An 18,604-nucleotide genomic window follows, 5' to 3' on the forward strand; every position below is an offset into this window, starting at 1 on the left:
TCTGAAGTTTGTAGTCTGGTGAGCACCAGAATGGATAAGACTTCCGATAAGAAACTGTACTTTATTTCAACTGTATGTTCATCTACCCAGGAGATCTTTCATAAGTATTTTTCCTGCGTTAAAAAATAAATGAAAGGGTTCTAAATGGGGAGTGGGGAATTCTCAGAAAGGAATTATAAAATAGAGTCTGTCCCACTCTGAAAAGCCCAAACAGGATTTTTTTCCAGAAAGATTATGCTTAATTAGCTCCCAATTTGCTTCCAGTAACAGAAGGGATTTAACAGTTTATGGTAATAATATGCAAAAGGTTGAAATGCTCTTGAAACATATGCCGGAATCTGCCACTGAACAGAGTATGAGAAGTCCCTGGCATTCCTGAAGCACAAAGGGAGTGCAAGAGTGCCCTGCTCTCCTCAAGTCACCAGCAGGGCAGCTGGCAGTAACGTTTAGGGGTCTCTGCCTAGACAAAGGGGTACGACTGTCCATAGTCCTTGGTGGAAATATTCTAGAGCCATGGTCAGGCTCTGCAGGTGAGGATACAATTTTTAAATCCATTAAGTAATTGTAATAATAACTAATTCTTCATGAATGCTAATTATATACTGGTGTGTTCTACACAATTTATATGTATTAACACATTTAATTCTTAGGAAAATTATACAAAGTATTATTAGCTTCATTTTGTAAATGAGGAAACTGAGACACAGAGGAGTTAAGTAACTTTCTCAAGGTCTCATAATTAGCAGAGGAGCTAGGATCAGAACTCAGGCAATCAGCCTCCATAGTCCATACTCTATAAATACAGTACAGTATTCTCATTCATGTACCTACTTCACATGGTTAGGACAAGAATTAACTGTATTTATGTGCATAAGGATCTCAGGACAGTTCTGGTACATAACAGGACCCAGTCTGCTCCCTAATTCTGTTCCCCTCCATCTTTTCCTTCTGCTCTGGTCCCCTCTCAGTCCAACTGATTCCCAGTAATCACAACATAATCAGTTAATGTTTGTCAACTAACTGCTTTTTGTCAAATTCTTCCAGATGCCTGTTAGGACAGGAGGAAGGAGGAGGGGGAGTTTGTAAGCATACTAATGATTTAAGAACCAAAGGAGTGAACACTTGAGAAAACATGAAAACTCCACATAGCAGCCAACCCAGGATTGTGCTGTGTGGATGGGAAATACCCTAGGAAAGCAAGAAGCCTGAAAGTGTCAAGTCTCCACATGTCACAAATATGTGCTTCTACTACTTCCCAGGGGTGGAGGCTGGGGCAGCTAAGATGGCTAGACAGACACCAAAACATATGAAATCTGATTAATGAAGAGGCAGTTCAGAGATGTGGGAAGAGAAATCAGAAGCAAGCATGGGGCAGGTTCATGCCATGACATCGTCACATGCAGTTAATGGAAAGGTTGTGGTATGGGTGACAGCTGAGGTACTGACATGCTGACTTGGCCCCATGACTTGAAGGCAGGGGATGAAAGACGACCCGGGGATGTAGTTCCAGGATGAATGAAATGATCATCCCTCAAATTCAAAGATACCTGGCCTTGACTTCTCTCTGCTAAGGAAACAATAGCATCAAAAGACACCATGTTTTATCAAAGGGTTAGCTGTAGGACTAGTTAGTTCAGAGCAACAAAGTGCAAGTGCAACTTGATAGAGGCAGGTAACAAAGGGGACCTTGGAAACGTTGGGAATGACGTTTTCTGAGCAGTGGGGGTTGAGACTATGGGAAGCCTGGAGTTCTGGGGTTATTTTTTAATAGATTGCCACATTGCTTTTGTGCCATGTGAGGACAGATTGGTATTCTGCAACGGACCCTGATGGACACGCAGCTGGAGGAGAAATAACAGCCAAAACTAATAATAGAGCAGCTTGGAGTACAAGCACAATGGCTGTGGAAGCCGTGGTGGGTGACACAAACCCACAGGGGAAGACGTGATTATCACTCCCCATGCCTCTTCGTTCTCTCTCTCACCCTGATTAGCTGAAATGGCTGTGATCAGCATTCAAGGGAGTTCAGACATGGGAGAAGAGATCTGAAATGGATTCCTGGCCCAGGTGCACCTCTGCTCTCAGCATCTGTAGGAAGGCTCTCATTGTTATCTCCACATAACCTTTTCCAAAAGTGAGAAATGCTATCAGCTAGCATTTATTTAAGTTCTTACTGTGCAGTCAGTACTTTACATCTTACATCTTATTTGATCTTCCACAATCTAATGTGGAAATCTTTCTTAAGAATACTTCCATCTTGGGCGCCTGGGTGGCTCAGTTGGTTAAGCGACTGCCTTCGGCTCAGGTCGTGATCCTGGAGTCCCAGGATCGAGTCCCACATCGGGCTCCCTGCTCAGCAGGGAGTCTGCTTCTCCCTCTGACCCTCCTCCCTCTCATGCTCTCTGTCTCTCATTCTCTCTCTCGCAAATAAATAAAATCTTAAAAAAAAAAGAATACTTCCATCTTGGGCGCCTGGGTGGCTCAGTCATGAAGCATCTGCCTTCGGCTCAGGTCATGATCCCAGGGTCCTGGGATCGAGCCCCACATCGGGCTCCCTGCTCTGCAGGAAGCCTGCTTCGCCCTCTCCCACTCCCCCTGCTTGTGTTTCCTCTCTCGCTGTGTCTCTCTCTGTCAAATAAATAAATAAAATCTTAAAAAAAAAAAATACTTCCATCTTATCCATAAATAAAAGGAGATTTTGAGAAAACAGCAACTTGACCACATCACACAGAACTATAATTTAAATCAAGTTCCATTTGATTCTGAAATGTGAACTCTTGTCCCCTCTGCTCTACTGTTTCTTGGATGGCTGTTTTGAATCATGACTGTGTTGGGGTAGCAGAATCTCTAATCTAGTCTCTTACCAGGGAACTGATAGTCATAATTCTATTCCATCAACAGTTTCTACCCCCACTCTTTGTATACCACAGTATGTAAATGTTTGCAAACACTTGTAAGCTTACAACCCTCTAGAGAGTAAAATATAAATTTGAGCAGGATTATGTTAGCTAGATCCTATCCAAAGTGACTTATTTTTACCCTTCCAAGGATGATCTCCCTGGACAATTCAGAATTTATTAAAAGCCTACTATTTGCTAGGTATTGTGTTGGGAGCTGCAGATAAATGACTAAGACACAGAACTTGGACATCATCAGAAGACTAATGACGCTTAATTACAAATCTTCCTTTTACACAAACACTTCCTTCCTACAGCCTCGCCTCAAAAGAGACTGCTGAAACATTCTTTTTTAAGATTTTATTTATTTATTTGACAGAGAGACACAGCGAGAGAGGGAACACAAGCAGGGGGAGTGGGAGAGGGAGAAGCAGGCTTCCCGGTGAGCAGGGAGCCCGATGTGGGCCTCTATCCCAGGACCCTGGGATCATGACCTGAGCCGAAGGCAGACGCTTCATGACTGAGCCACCCAGGTGCTCTGAGACTGCTGAAACTTTCTTAACTCTTCCTGCTCCCACTGGGGACACTCAGCATCTTCATTCCTTCACTTATGAAACAAAAGATGCCTAAGGCTTGGGGATTGAGCCCCCCAACACTTCCTCTCCTCCCTGTCTTCACTCCAGTCACTCCTATCCCTAGGACCTCAGCTGCCCTTACTCTCCACTCTGACTTGTGCAAAGGGGACGAGTTATGCTGGGAATGGGTAGGCTCATGGTATGTGACCCTGGAAAATTTAAATGAGTTCTTTTCTGTTTATTACTTTATTTTAATCAAAAAAATCAACTAATTTTTAAACAGTAGTTCAAATGTAATTTGTAAGCTCAATGATATGGCTTAGAGGAAAATACAACTTTGTAAAACGGAAGTATCTTAACCATTGGAAAAAAAAATCTGATTTATTTATTTATTTAAATGGGTTCTATAGAGAAATAACATCATGAATAAGAAAACAATTTTAAACAGATTTTAATATCCGTCTACATTCTCTAAAGAAACAAAATGGTCTAAATTAATAACCTGCCACGCTTTATAATGTTTTTCTGTGGGAAAATAAATTTTGAATTCCTAACAACCAACGTCAAGACAAAATAAATGAGACTCCTTCATTAATTGTGGACTGGCTATACATGTTACATTTTAAAAATTTATTTATTCTATGATAGTACACAATGTCTGAAAGTAGTATAAATAGCCAATTAGAGAATCTAATAGAAAACTGAAGACAAAGTTCAGTGAGAATAAGCAAGTTGTCTCATATTACCTGATGTCAAGACTGCTCATATCAGGGTGAAGTTAGCTTTTTCAGTGGAGCAATGCTTGCGCCCCCACCTTCTACTCTGCAAAAAGACCCCTGAAGCACTTTGAAGCAATGTATGAAGACCACCACAAATGATAAAACAAGCAAAGTCTTATAGCTATTTCTAGAACATCCTTACTTATTTGCAAAATACAAAATTACTAAGTCAGATTCATTAGGTAGGGATCATTATGCAGTTATCCAAGAGAAATACTTCTCTCTCCATCTTGATTTCTACTCAAACATCGGCCAAAAAGGTAATGAGAATATTTGGTTAGAAGAGTTTGTCCAAATGATGCTGACACCTCTCCTTTTTAATAGGCAGAAAGGCTGGAATTAGGAGCCCCTCCATTTGATTTCTTTTTCTTGATGGAGAAGAACAAGGTTAATTTGTGGTTTTTTTGGAAAATAAATCATGGCAGTACCTAGCACATGATGACTGGGACCAATACTTTGTAAGAGATAGTGACAGTCTGCTTAAATCCCCAGGATCTCTCTAGAACAAAGGTGACTAAATCCCCTTTTATAGGACTTTGGTCCAGCCTCCTTACTAAGGAATTACATAACAAAGTCAGCAAGAACACAATGTCTACCAAAATTTCAAATCATGCAGAGTAGGGAGACAACAGGAGGGAATAATAAGATAATTTATGTAAGTGCCCAGGATTTGTCAGGTACTTTAGCCCTCAAAACAATCCTATAAAACGAGTATTTTCAAACCCATTTTAGAGGGGAAGTTGAGAGAAGTTCTGAAACTTGTGATAGGTCATAAAAATAAGTGCTGGAACTGAGACTTGAACTCAGATCTTTTGACCTCAAAACCCTAATCCTTCTACAATATCACAGAGAATAACCCAAAGATGTTTGGAGACTTTTGAGTTCCCTACTAGGACTTTATGGTAAAGTTCACCCAGACTCTAGTGACAGAAACTGAAGATGTTTCCTCCGGGTCTTTTTCTGTGAAGAGACAAACATATTTGGCCTTGCAGGACATAAAATCTTCATGCCAATTACTGCCATTATACCATGAAAGCTACCACAGACAACGGGAAAAGAAATGGGTGTGGTTGTGTGCCAAAAAACATGACTTACAACAACAGCCAGCCAGCCGATTGGGCCAATGAGATGTAGTGCGCCAAACCATGTTCTAATATGTATTAGATGAAAAAAGAAATTGGAGCTGTTTCTTCCAAATCAAGCCTTCCAAATGAAGACAGTGAAAACAATGCACTAATTTTCTCAGAAGCAGTGCTGGCAAAAACAAAGTCTCAGATCGGTCTATATTCAAGCTGACTAGACTTTTTCTGACTCTGAGCCTGAAACGTCCACTATTTTATTCTAACACCTTAAAGGAGGCATAAGAGGAGGAAAATCACATTATAACCATGAACTGTCACCAGTGTGAATTGACTTTTTGGTGACATAAGAGAACCTATGGGCAAGAAAATGCTGTTCTTCCAAGATTGGCAGTGGAAAATGAGTCTTATGAGTATATATCTGTTTACTTGCACTTTGTAAATTTTTACCCTCTGGCTTTGTTTTAAACACTGGAAATCAGTAGTTTACTTGTTTTTCATAAAATATCTTCTATTGTATACAGATATTATCCTGGGCTCTGTAACTTAGGATTTTGTACACTATCTGCCAGGGGAAGGCGCTTCTGAAGAAATGGTGTTACTACCATGAAAAAATAAAATCTGTCTCATTTCTTTCTCAAAGATAGTCTTACCCTCTCTCTATTTCTATGCTCCTTCTATGTGTTTGCTGAAATCTGTCTATCCTTTGAACCTGCCTGCATAGATCCACATTATTTCCAGACTATCTTGGTAAGAGATCTCCGAAATAAACCCTTCCTGCTTGGGGTCTAGGCACTACCCAAACAAATGCCGTTTTATAACAAAAAGTTTTATCTTTGACCATGAGATTATCCCCAAGTATAGTGAAAGTAGTGAAAGCCAGTAGTCCTTAAATATAAAGCCACCTGATACAACCTAATGAAATTACAAAAGTTAGAATTTAGATACCAATGTTACATTTGAAATGGGAACACACACCTGAGTTTTTAAAATATCTCAAAAGGATACTTCTGCTCAGAAGAGTAGGGAGAAGCTCCAACATGACTATTCACTCTTGATATGATAGACAATCTTGACCTAAGCTTGACTAAGAGGCGAATCTACAGCCAACTGATCCCATAAGAGCGAGAACCTGAGAACCGTTTCTCAGGAGGGCTGAAGGCAACAGTTGCTCATTTGGTCAGTGTGGATTTGCTCTCACTTGTGGAAATCTATTTTCTCCTCCTCTTCATCTCCTCTGATGAAACTGAAGCCCCAGTTTCCTTGAGGATTTGCAGGTTGCTTGGATATATTTGCCTGCCCATTTCTGCCATTAGAGTAAGCACCAAACCCTGCCTGGTGTGAGGAAAAGAAAGGTAATACCTCTTTGACAAAAGATCCTTTGTTTTTTTTCCCCTCACTGAATCTTCACAGACGAAGGTGACCATAAATTGTACATGTACGTTTTCTGTGAGGCTGGTTGACTGTGTCAAGTTCCACTCAACTAGTGAAAACAAGACAAAATCCCTGCTTAGAACTTTGTCCTTGTAAATGGAAATGTGATGCTTAATCAGACTAAAACAAGGCCCCTTCAATTACTTAGATGCCACCTGTTAACTCCTTCTGGCATAAACTGACCTACTCTATCAAGTAATGACATATGAGCTAATGGAATCAATGGAACAATCATAAAAGAAAGATTTTTTTAAAAAAACAATTTTTAAAAAGAAGAGGGGAGGAATTTAACCAGCAGTTGGGTATTTTACTGCCTGGAGACTATCTTAGAATTCTTAATCTTCCTCCTGTATTGATTATAACTTTGCATTTCATCCTATAACCTTTTCTTTTTCACTCTATTTGGTAGGTATGTGTTTCATCTTTGGTGAAGAACCTTATATATTCCTAGCACACACATATGAGGAGTACCTAGTTCAGGTAATTTCCTAGACAGCTGATTGGCTGAAGTTCCAAATCACATAGACATACTAAAGGAAAAGAAGATCTTCCCCTCCTGCCTCCTATAACAATGATCCCATGAGTTATCATGAGACAGGAGTAGGGCTGAATCTAAAAGAATTATGAATCTGGTTTTAATGTGGAAAAAGATCTGGACTATGCAAATGTTGTGATGAATTCCTCCTAGGAGCATCTTCCAGCTGTTGCATGGGCTTCTGGGAAGCTGATATCATGGGATCCAGAGCCTCCTGTTAACCTGAAAGCCAAGTGGGTCTTGACATTTTTCTGGGCCCTAGGAAAGCCAGGCTTACTAAAAGTGTGATTTCAATGCCTACAAGTCATGGCACTATACTTCCGGTACCAGGTGGTAACTTAGAAAGGAAAAACAAAAAACAAAAAGAAGCGGTGTAGTTAGGAGTTATTTTCCTTCCTTCTGTTTTCACTATTTCCTTATACTCTCACATTAGGCAGTGAATACTTACAAAACATCCAGATCTTTGCTCAGAGGATGTCCATCTACTCCAGCACCTTATTTCCCACCTGAACCCCTGATCTCCTGACAGGCATTTCTGCCCGAAGTCAGTTATAATTACGGCTCCAGGTGAAAAATTAACAGCAGAAGCAGATGGACCCGTAAGAGGCACAAAGTCTGTTCACATGCAAATTTCATCAGTACTTGAAGACTTAAGAAAACTGTAGAACATAGCAAAGCACTGCCCCAAAATGAAATTTCTGCATGATGTGGAGTTGCTGGTGTCACATTCCCTTTCTCAGGCCATCAGGGAACACTTTCCTTGCTATTCATAAGGGAGGGTGGGCTGGGGGAAAGCACAGCAACCAGACCATTACAATTTAGAGCTTTGGGCTTTTAACACAGGGACCCAGGGGGATGCAGCACTGCCTAGGCATAAAGAAGTGGGTGTTCACTTGTTTACCTCACAGGGAAGAGCGGCAGCCAGGCGCTGTCAATCTCGATTAGCTCCTTTAAAGAACTTTTGTGTGTGACATAAAATAAAAATGATATAGTAGTGTGAAGTGGAAGGCAGTAATTGCAGATTCTTCTCAATGGGTGTTTTATGTTATTAGGACTCTGTATTACTGAAATCACTGCATTACTAGTTAAGTGTAAAAAATATATGGTCTTTTATTTGTTAATTTACATGGTTCCAGGAAGCCTGTGGGAACAGCTCAAGATGTGTAGGAACGGGAGCTAAGGGAGAGGGACAGAGCTGCATGTAAGTAGGCCCTGAGGTCTTTCCATATTGACATAGCCTATCTGAACTCCGCATCCTCATCCCACTCAAACTTCCATACAAACTGTCATTATGTTTTCTCCCTCACACAGATTTAGCAGATTCCACGAGCACACAGTGACACATACCCATACCTTTACCTCTATTCTATTTAATATATTCTAATCCCTTACTGTCTTCTCTTTTTCATTGTCTCCCTCTTCCAATCTACTCTTTTTCTTTTAAGGATTTATTTATTTTAAAAAGAATAAGGCTGAGTGGGGAGAGGGGGAGGAGCAGAGGGAGAGAGAAAGAGAGAGAGAGAATCTCCAGGAGACTCCCTGCTGAGTGCAGAGCCCAACGCGGAGCTTGATCCCAGGACCCTGAGATCATGACCTGAGCCAATGTCAAGAGTCAGCTGCTTAACCAACTGAGCCACCCAGGCACCCCTCTAATCTACTCTTACAAAGAATTCTCAGAACTATTTTCCTAAAGGTCAGTCTTGGTCATAGCTTTCCTTTACCCAGATCATATCCCCCACAGCACTGAATAAAAGTTTAATTGTCAGTAAAAGCTCTTTGAAAAAAGTTTCAGAGTATCTACTAAAACTGAATATATGCTTAATTTCTGACTCAGCAATTCCATCCTTAGTTGGGTAGATACCTAACAAAGATGCATACATTTGTTTGTCAGAAGACATGTACTAAAATGTTCATAACACCACTATTCATAACAGCCCCAAATCAGCATGCGAATGTTTAAAATCAGTAGAATGGATAGATTGTAGTATATTCACACAGAAATGAAAACTACAACTATACACAGCAATAATGATCATAACAAGCATAATGTTGAGTGAAAAAAAAATACCAAAACATTACATATCATTCCATTCACATAAAGAACAAAAAACAAGCAAAGCTAATACACACTGTTAGAAGTCAGGAGAGTGAATACTCCTATACTATTATAGTCAGAGAGTCTGGAAAGGAAGGGGACAAGTGGAAAGCTGATGGATACTGAGAATACTCTGGTTTTTAATGTAGATATCAATTACATGGGTTTGTTCAATTTCTGAGAATTCACTGAGCTGTATACTTAAGATATGTGCACTTTTTTATATGCATATCATGCTTACAAAATAATTTAAGTAAAAAAACTAAAAGGAACAATGACTTAGCATTCAAAGCTTTTTCTCAATTTTGCACTAGTTCTTCCACATAGGGGGCAACACCTTGTTCACTTTTATATTTCTAAGCATCTACATTATGGTAGTTGTTAAATAACATTTTTTTAATAAAAAATAAATAGGGTACTTCTGAAAAGATGACAGTTGCGGTAGCCACAAAGTCTCTGGTCTTGAATCCCTGCATAAGAATAGAGAAACTAGAGAGAAAAACTAAAAACCTATGTACAACATTTTTAACAAAGCTGGGTGACAAGGTATCCAACATGAACCCACTTAGGGAGAGAAGACTGACAGCACAAGATCTACATATTATTGGCATCTGTATGGGAGGAAGCAGAAGGAACCAACAGGTATGTGATGAACCTAAGAATACGAAAACTCCAACACAGGAAACAGGGCATCACTGAAAAGTGTAGTGAGTAAATTTAAGGACTCCAACAGTAATGAGTATGAGAGCCCCTTGGGAAGAACTGAGGGGGCTGGGGCAGTCTAACCCTTATAAACTAATGAAACTCACTCACCCCACATGGAGAATAACCTACTGTGAGGAATGAAGACTGAAAAGAATTGGGACAATACAGAGAAAGGAATGAGAATGTTCAAATAAAAGTTGGGAGAGATAATAGCACCAGGAAATCTCAGAACGTGAGCCATCATATTTTTGAATGTTCAATAAAAGCAAAAGAAGTTTTGTGAAAAAAAACTATTTGAATGTACTTCTAAAATCTCAGGAAAACTAAAATCCATTAATCTGAGCATCAGAAAACCTTGAGATCAAATTTCATACAAAGTTACTATGAAAACAAAAGAAAAAAAAAACAGAATATCCCTGCATATAATGAAGTCATCAAAGCATACTCAAACAAAAGGGAGGGGAAGTGAATTAAAACTATAAAAATAACTCAAAATTAGCATGTATATATAAATAAATTATTAAAACAATAAAAATCATAAATCAGAATTAGAAAATTCAGAAATGAAGTCTAAACTGAAAAATTAAAAAGAGCAATATATTATAGAAGGGAATATTAAACTATAAGGAAAACAAAAAAGAATGACCACACCAAATAAGGCCTTAAGAGAAACATCAGGTATAAAGAAAGAAAATGTCAAAAATCAAACAGAAAGAGTTAACAAAAATTTGAAAGAAATGGACAATTATTAAAGATTAGCAAAGAAGATCCAACATATAAATAATAGCATTTTCTGAAGAAAGCAAAAATAAATGCTAATAAACACTAAAAACTTTAGTTCATGAAAAATTTCATGGAGAAAAAAAAAGATTTAAAATATTGAAAGAGAACACTTTAAACCTAAGATTATCATCACCAAGATGTACCCTAGTAAATTTCCAGGACTTTAAAGAAAAAGTAACCTTTAGTCACCTAGGCATACATGTCCTGTGACTTACAAGGGAAAGAAAATAAAATCATCATAGATATTTTGAAAGATATATCTTATGCCAGAAGAATGCTGAGTAATATATTCTAGACATACAAGAAAGAAAATGTGGAACAAAAACTTTATAACAAACAAAACTGACCTTCAAGTGTAAAAGACAGATTGTTACTAGCATGCAAAAATTCATGTCGCATTGTCATACTGTTCCCAGAAAACGTTCCTAAGGAGTTTACCACAGAAAAAACCTCAGACAACCAAAATTGCTAGAGAGACACCAGCGTGAGAACTTGTGGTATTACATGTATAGCTACTTGTGGTTTTTGGTTTTTTTTAATACATATATATTTTTTTTTTTAAGATTTTTTTTTATTTATTTATTTGAGAGAGAGAGAATGAGAGACAGAGAGCATGAGAGGGAGGAGGGTCAGAGGGAGAAGCAGACTCCCTGCTGAGCAGGGAGCCCGATGCGGGACTCGATCCCAGGTCTCCAGGATCATGACCTGAGCCGAAGGCAGTCGCTTAACCAACTGAGCCACCCAGGCGCCAATATATATATTTTTAAAGATTTTATTTATTTATTTGAGAGAGAGAGAGCACATGAGAGCGGGGAGGGTCAGAGGGAGAAACAGACTCCCTGCTGAGCAGTGAGCCCAATGCGGGACTCCATCCAGGGACTCCAGGATCATGACCTGAGCCGAAGGCAGTCGCTTAACCGACTGAGCCACCCAGGCGCCCACATGTATAGCTACTTGTAAAACTAAGGCTAAATGAGGGTATAAAGGAAGAATTTCATGACTATATAATTTGACAATGTAGAGTTAGTATGACCTTAAGAAAATAAGAGGAGACTAGGGATAAGATATGCAAAAGATATGCCAAAAAAAGGAACTATTCTTGGTAATCATAATAAGCAGTGTGTCATTACTACTGTTAGTCTAAGACAATAATGTGGGTAAAGTCGATAAAGCAAACTAAGTAATTATGGAACATTCTAATTCTGTTATCCACGGTGTTCATGTTCTTGAGAACCAAAATTCCTAGAGTGAAAGGAAAATGGTATAGACATAACTGTCAAGAACTGTGAAGGGTTTGAGATATTGCCCTACTTGAAAGTTAACAGGTAAGCCCACTACAGCTTCATGGGTGCTGATGGAATGCACTCTGGACCAGAAACAAAATAATTCAGTACTTATTACTTTATGTACAGGAAGAAGCATGAGCATTATGTTTGCATCAATTCTCTTTGCCCCTCAAAACCCGTAATAGTGACACAGAGGAGCCTAGATCCTTGTACATGCAGCAAGTCTGCATCATAGTTGCGTAACCTGGAGTTTGGGGAAACTGAATCTTTTATAGTAGTCTGCAAGCAAACCTGCTTGTGATGGTGAGTTTTCTAACCATAGCACTGGGTGATCATTTTCCAGTGATTTAATCAAATACTAGTCTAGGTGTTGCTGTGAGGGTGTTCTATAATTAACAGCTACAATCAATTCACCGTAAGTAAAGGAGATTACCCTTGATAATGTGGGTTGGCCTCACTCAATCAGTTGAAGGCCTTAAGAGTAAAAACTAGAGAACAAGAATTCTGCCTCAAGACTGCAACATCAACTCCTGCCTGAGTTTCTAGTCTGTTTCTGGCCTGCCCTAGGGATTTTGAACTTGCCAGCCCCCAGAATCACATGAGCCAAATTCCTTAATTTTTTTTTTTCTTAATATATCTATCCTATTTGTTCTCTTTCTCTTAGGAACCCTGGCTGATACACTAGCCTTTGTCCTGGAGGGAAATTTTTTTTAATACTAGATAGTAAACAAATCCACCCTTTGTTCCAGAGAGAGACATTATCTTTTAAAGCTGTGCACTATACAAATATCCTTCAGAAGATACTCTAGAACAAAGATGGTTAGTATCTCTGCTCTCAACAGTTTCAGGAATGAAAGAGATCCATGGGAAATTAATTCCCAACAGTAATAGGAAAGTTATGTGTATGAACTCACAACATATCATTTATATATATTTTTCCCCTACTTCCATCCATGAAAAGTTTAGAAGAATGTGACCAAACTAAACCAATAGCAAGTCCAGACTCTGGTCTTAAAACCTATTCCATTAAAGGAAACTGAAGCTTCTTGGATAAATGGCTGATCCTTGCTTTGGGCCTAGAGTATCTTGACATTACAGAGAACATGGAATGTATCAAAGACTACCAGGGTGATTCCAAAAGTACGCAGGAGCCAATTCAAAGAGACACCTATATGGGACAGATAATTTGAGCTTTAATAAGGGTAAGAATTACAAAGGATTCATATTCTAGGTAACTGGTCACCTTCTGAAGTTGACAGGGAACCAATTCATTATCTTGAAAACTGGATAAATAAAAGGAAAGACATGACATTATCCTGCCTTTCTTAAAAGAACTGATGGTACCACTGGATAATCAAGTAATGTGCCACAAGTTACATAACTAATCACTAGGAGAAGGCAGAACTAGGTCCAATTCCCTTTCTATGGAGTAAATCTATATTTATATGCTATATTTAAACTTCTGATATGCCCCTGACAGTTTCACTTTTTCCTTATGGCCTGAGGTAAAAGATCTCAAATTCTTTCTGGGTTAGAAGAAGGCTTTACAGTCAGGATAGACTAAATCTTGGAATAGTAGTAAATATCCCCCAAACTTCAATGGCTTACCAACAAAGGTATATTTCTCACTCCTTTTATCAGTTTCCCCAAGGGTTCTGCTCTTTGTGAACAGACCAATGGAGAAACAACAACCTTGAACATTGTTAGCTACTTGTACTGGAGGAAAAGAAAGCTCTAACAGTTCTCACACATATAATACATAATTGAATTCTTTAACATGGAAGTAAATTCATCACTTAATGCTTACAACCCATTTTTAAAAACTAGTTACATTGCCCCTAACCACAAAGAAGCCAAGAAATACAATCCGGTGTGCTCAAAAGGGAGGAAAACAACGTCATTGGCAAACTGCATTAATGATTCCTGAAATATTTAACTTACCACTTCTACATTTCCCATAATTCTATGCCCAGAAACAGGAAAAAAAAAAAAAAAAAAGACCAGAGTTGTCAATGTAATACATCTCAAACAGGGCAAACCACAATGGTTTGTGTGTAACCCATACACTCAAAAATGAAGATCCCAACCCTTGTGTACCAGAAGAGAGACCCAAATACTCACAAATTCATACAACATTAAACAGATGAAGATCTGAGGACAAGGTCTAGGTACTCTCCAGTTAACACCTATATACCATTCTCTGTTATGTCTCACTGAGGAAATCACACATTATATGCTCTGCTTGGCTCCCATCACCTTTTCTGTGTGTGATCCTGGTATTAGAGGACCCATTCCTTCTCCGAATGCATATTTGCCTCTCAGAATGTGCTTAAAGCCTACCATAAGCAAACATGCCCTTCTAAAGAAATACTATAAAGCAGCTTTCTCCATAAAAACAAAGGGAGGTGAGCTGGGTAGGTCAAAGTTATTACCTATAAGTGGTTAAGAAGAGCCAAGAGGTAGCCGGCTGTTAGGTACCTATTTTGGATTTCTGAAGAGAATCCCACTGTCCCAGTAGCCATAACCCACTTTTCTTTGTTAGGTCCCCATCTTTGTAATCACACAAAAAACTTGGACACATCGATGAAGGAACCAAGTTTCTCAAAAGGAAGCCAGGATTACCCTATCCCTCTCTCTCCAGGCTTCTATGACAATTTCATTCAGTCATTCCCATTTCACTACCTCTTACACCTTTCTCTGCCTAATAATAATAATAACCTGATTATGGTGAGTGGAAAAATCAGGGCACAAAATGGTATGCATGTAAGACTGTAATCTTGAAAAATTAGATATGTGAGTGAAGACAAAGCACATTTTTTCCAGTTTTATCAAGAAATAATTGACATGCACCACTGTATACTTAAGGTGTACAGCATGATGGTTTGATTTACATATATCGTGAGATGATTACTGCAATTGGTTCATTCATCTTCTTATAGATACAATGAAAAGGAAAAAAAAAAACAGGTAAAATATTTTCTCCTCATGATGAAAACTCATAGGATTTATCTTAACAAGTTTCCTGCCTATCATGCAGCAGCGTTAGCTCCAGTCATGTTGAACCTCACATCCTTAGGACATATTTACCCTCTATCTGGAAGTTTGAAACTTCTGACCACTTCCTCCAATTCCTCCCCCCTCACCCTCTGCCACAAGTCTGTATGACCTCATTAATGTGTAAAAAGGAATTTTTTAAATGAAAATGCTTGTCTCTAGATTTTCTAAATTTCTAAAATTGAAAATCATTACAATTAATTTAATTGAAAAATCATCATGTAATATGAACATGTATGTTACCTCTCTTAAGAATATTTCCGTCTGAATAGATGTTTTCATTTTTCCCCTTTCCAAGAATTGCCAAAACAGCATTATCTTGTGGATATTGGCCTCTTCTGTTTCCTTCTGGAGATGACACCACTCTACTATGTGAGGACTATACTTACTGTCTGGAGAAACCCAGAGAGGTGCAGGATCAATGTTTCCTCCAAATTCTTTCTCCAACTCCTCCTCCAACCTGCACCTAGAATATCTGAGGCCACTTCCCTGCGGGAGGACTTGCATAGAAACCAGGAGCTGCTTTATGCATAAAAGCGACACCACATACTGAATTCTTTCTCCCTATTCAGAGATTCACAAACAGTTGGCACTGGGAGACGTCTTCGAGATCATTCACAGCACAACCTCTGCCTTTTACATACAAGGAAGGTGTGGTAGATACTGCGGGTTGGCTAACTCAACACATAATCACAATCCCTTTCTTCTCCTTGCCTCCACCACAGAGACTGGAACAGCTAAATGCTTATGCCTCCCTTGCAGCTGGGGTATTCATGTGATTCTGTCAAATGAGTAAATGTCTTCTGGGAGCTTCTGAGATGGCTTCTCCTTTTGCTGATGAAAGGTTCAGAAGCAGAGGGCTGCTTCCCTCCCCTTCTTCCTGCCCTAAATGCAGACCTAAGGCCTGGAACCACAGCTTGCATATTGAGACCATAAGGACAGGCCAGGAGAATTGCAAAGTTGCTGGCCCTAATGCTATAAAGCTACTGAAACAAAGGAAGAGGCTGCCAATGGTCAGATACCTGGTTACAGGAGACAGTAACCTTCTATCTGATAAAACGATGATTGCTCCATTTTTTTGTTTCTTGCTGCCAAAGTATTCCTTCAGGAAATTGAATTCCAAACAGGTAAAATGATTTAACTAAAGTCATGCAGCTAAGTTACTTGCAGAGTGAAGGGTGGAATCCAAGAATAGAGACTCTGAACTCCACCCTCCCTCCACAACACAGCCCCTCTGGAGACACCATTTTGCTGCAACTGCAAGAGAAAATGGGTTAAGCTGATTCATGAGCCCTCTGCCTACCTCAGTTTTTGGTCAGAAAAAGTTGGAGAAGCACTTAAGGAGAAGAAAACATAAGAAAGCCTAAGTATGTATCTGACATAGCCTACACTCTCATAATGGGGAACTAACAAAGATTCTTTTCCTTCTTTCCCTCAAAGCTAGTGAGTATATTTTTTTGAAAATTTTTCAAAATAATTGACTTAAAATGGGGGACGTTTGAAATTTGAGTCTAAATTCTCTGCCTATTTTCTCAGTATAAGAAAAGTGAGAAAGAAAACAGAGATACTTAAACTCACAAGTTCCCTCACTTTATGTTGGACAGCCTGGCTATCAGAATGATTTGATAAGGCTACTATGGGAACAAAAATTCAAGATGTGAGGAAACACAAATCTCCTCACCAAATTTACTAGAATGGAGTGGACTGCCCAGGGAGGAGGATGGTGGGGGGCAGGAGAGAAGTTGACACCTGGGTGGAATCTGGACTTTGATCAAGAGTATACAGTAAAGAAAAAGAAAACTACAGGGCTCTACAGCAGTAAATAGGAATTAGGACACTTGAAAGAAGCCTTAGAAGGGGTGATGTGAAAGGACTCTTGGTAATAAAGCTGGGAAATATCTGGCCAATATGTCTGCAGGCTGGGGCTTATTGAAAAAAAGACAGTGAAAAATCCTCCAAGGATGGGAAGACTGAAGGCTTTTTAACAGCATGGATGCCCACTGGTGTGTTCCATTTTTAAGTTATATCATGCTGTGCTGAGAAATTACTACTTGTATCTCACCTAGACATTTGGGAGATATATGCTACAAACATATCCTTAAATTGATGGCAATTTAAAGAGTTGGGAGCATGATGTTAACAAAATCCTGGAAGACCCCAGCATTTCTAAGAGCCACTCATTTCCTAACTTAAGGTTGGAACCAAGTCATGAGAGGATATGAGGAAACACAAACACTTTTCCCCAAACACAAGGAGAGAACCTATCCAAGGAGGAAGATGGTGGGGAGCAGGAGGGGCGCTGACGTCTGGGTGGAATCTGGATGACATGGGCCAATAAGACAGCATCTCTGGCCTCACAGCCATCATCTTAAAACAGAGAGTTAGTAATGATTTCTAGGGTCCCTTTAAGTTCTGAAGCTATATACATTTACTTTTTGTACTGCCCTGTTCTATCCACTGTCCAGCAAGGAAAAGTTCCAAAAGCTTGGTAGGAATCATAAAAGCCTGGAGATCAGGTTCAGAGAATGGATGCAGAAACAAGCAGGATCTGGAGGACCGGGTCATAATTCAGACCTCAGGATCTCAAAGTTCAAAAAAGCAACTGTGAGTAAGAAATCCATCTAGGAAACTGACAAATGAAAGGATCACAACTAGAAAGAGTTAATGCAATAATAATTGGTTAGGAATCCAAGCTACGGTCTTGGTGACAGCAATGGGCACTAGATGGAAAATGAATATTAATTTTAGCATCTCTGAAATACCTCCCCAGCTATTCAATAGTTTCTCAGGGGAAAGGCTCTGCATCAGCTAAAGCAGAACAAGACCAAGTGAAAGAGGAAAAACACTGCAGACAAAAATAAATGGCCTAAGTCGGCCTCTCATCTCCAGAAAGGTGCCACTGAAGGAATCAAATAGCAATGTATTCATATACACATATACGCATTCCATACCCATAAAAATATCCATGCCTCTCAAAGGAAAGGCGTGGGCTGTCTTAGCACCTTGAGTTATCAGGAGACAGAAACAGATGTACAGCAAGTTAATGGGTTGGTTTTGTCGCCTGCATTGTCCTCTCTCTCTTCCCGCAGTTGGATTAGAGGGAATCTTTAGCATAATATATAGCAACGACTCTCTGTCCTACAGTACAGCAGTAGAACGGGGATATTTACAATTGAATAGCAGTCAGTATGGGGCCCTATGGAGCAGAACTACTGCAGTCAGTTCATTATTTACAGTTCCAACAACAGGGCTCATTGTTTCCCCTTGTGGCTTCTCAGCAGCCCTAGCAAAGAAGCCATCCCAGACAGGCTTCAGCAGGGACCCTCGAATACGAATGGTTCCCTCTGAGTCACCAGGTTGACCTTACATTTAGACAGGGCAA

The sequence above is a fragment of the Phoca vitulina genome, unplaced genomic scaffold (assembly GCF_004348235.1).
Source record: "Phoca vitulina isolate PV1807 unplaced genomic scaffold, GSC_HSeal_1.0 scaffold27, whole genome shotgun sequence".
NCBI classification, from domain to species: domain Eukaryota; kingdom Metazoa; phylum Chordata; class Mammalia; order Carnivora; family Phocidae; genus Phoca; species Phoca vitulina.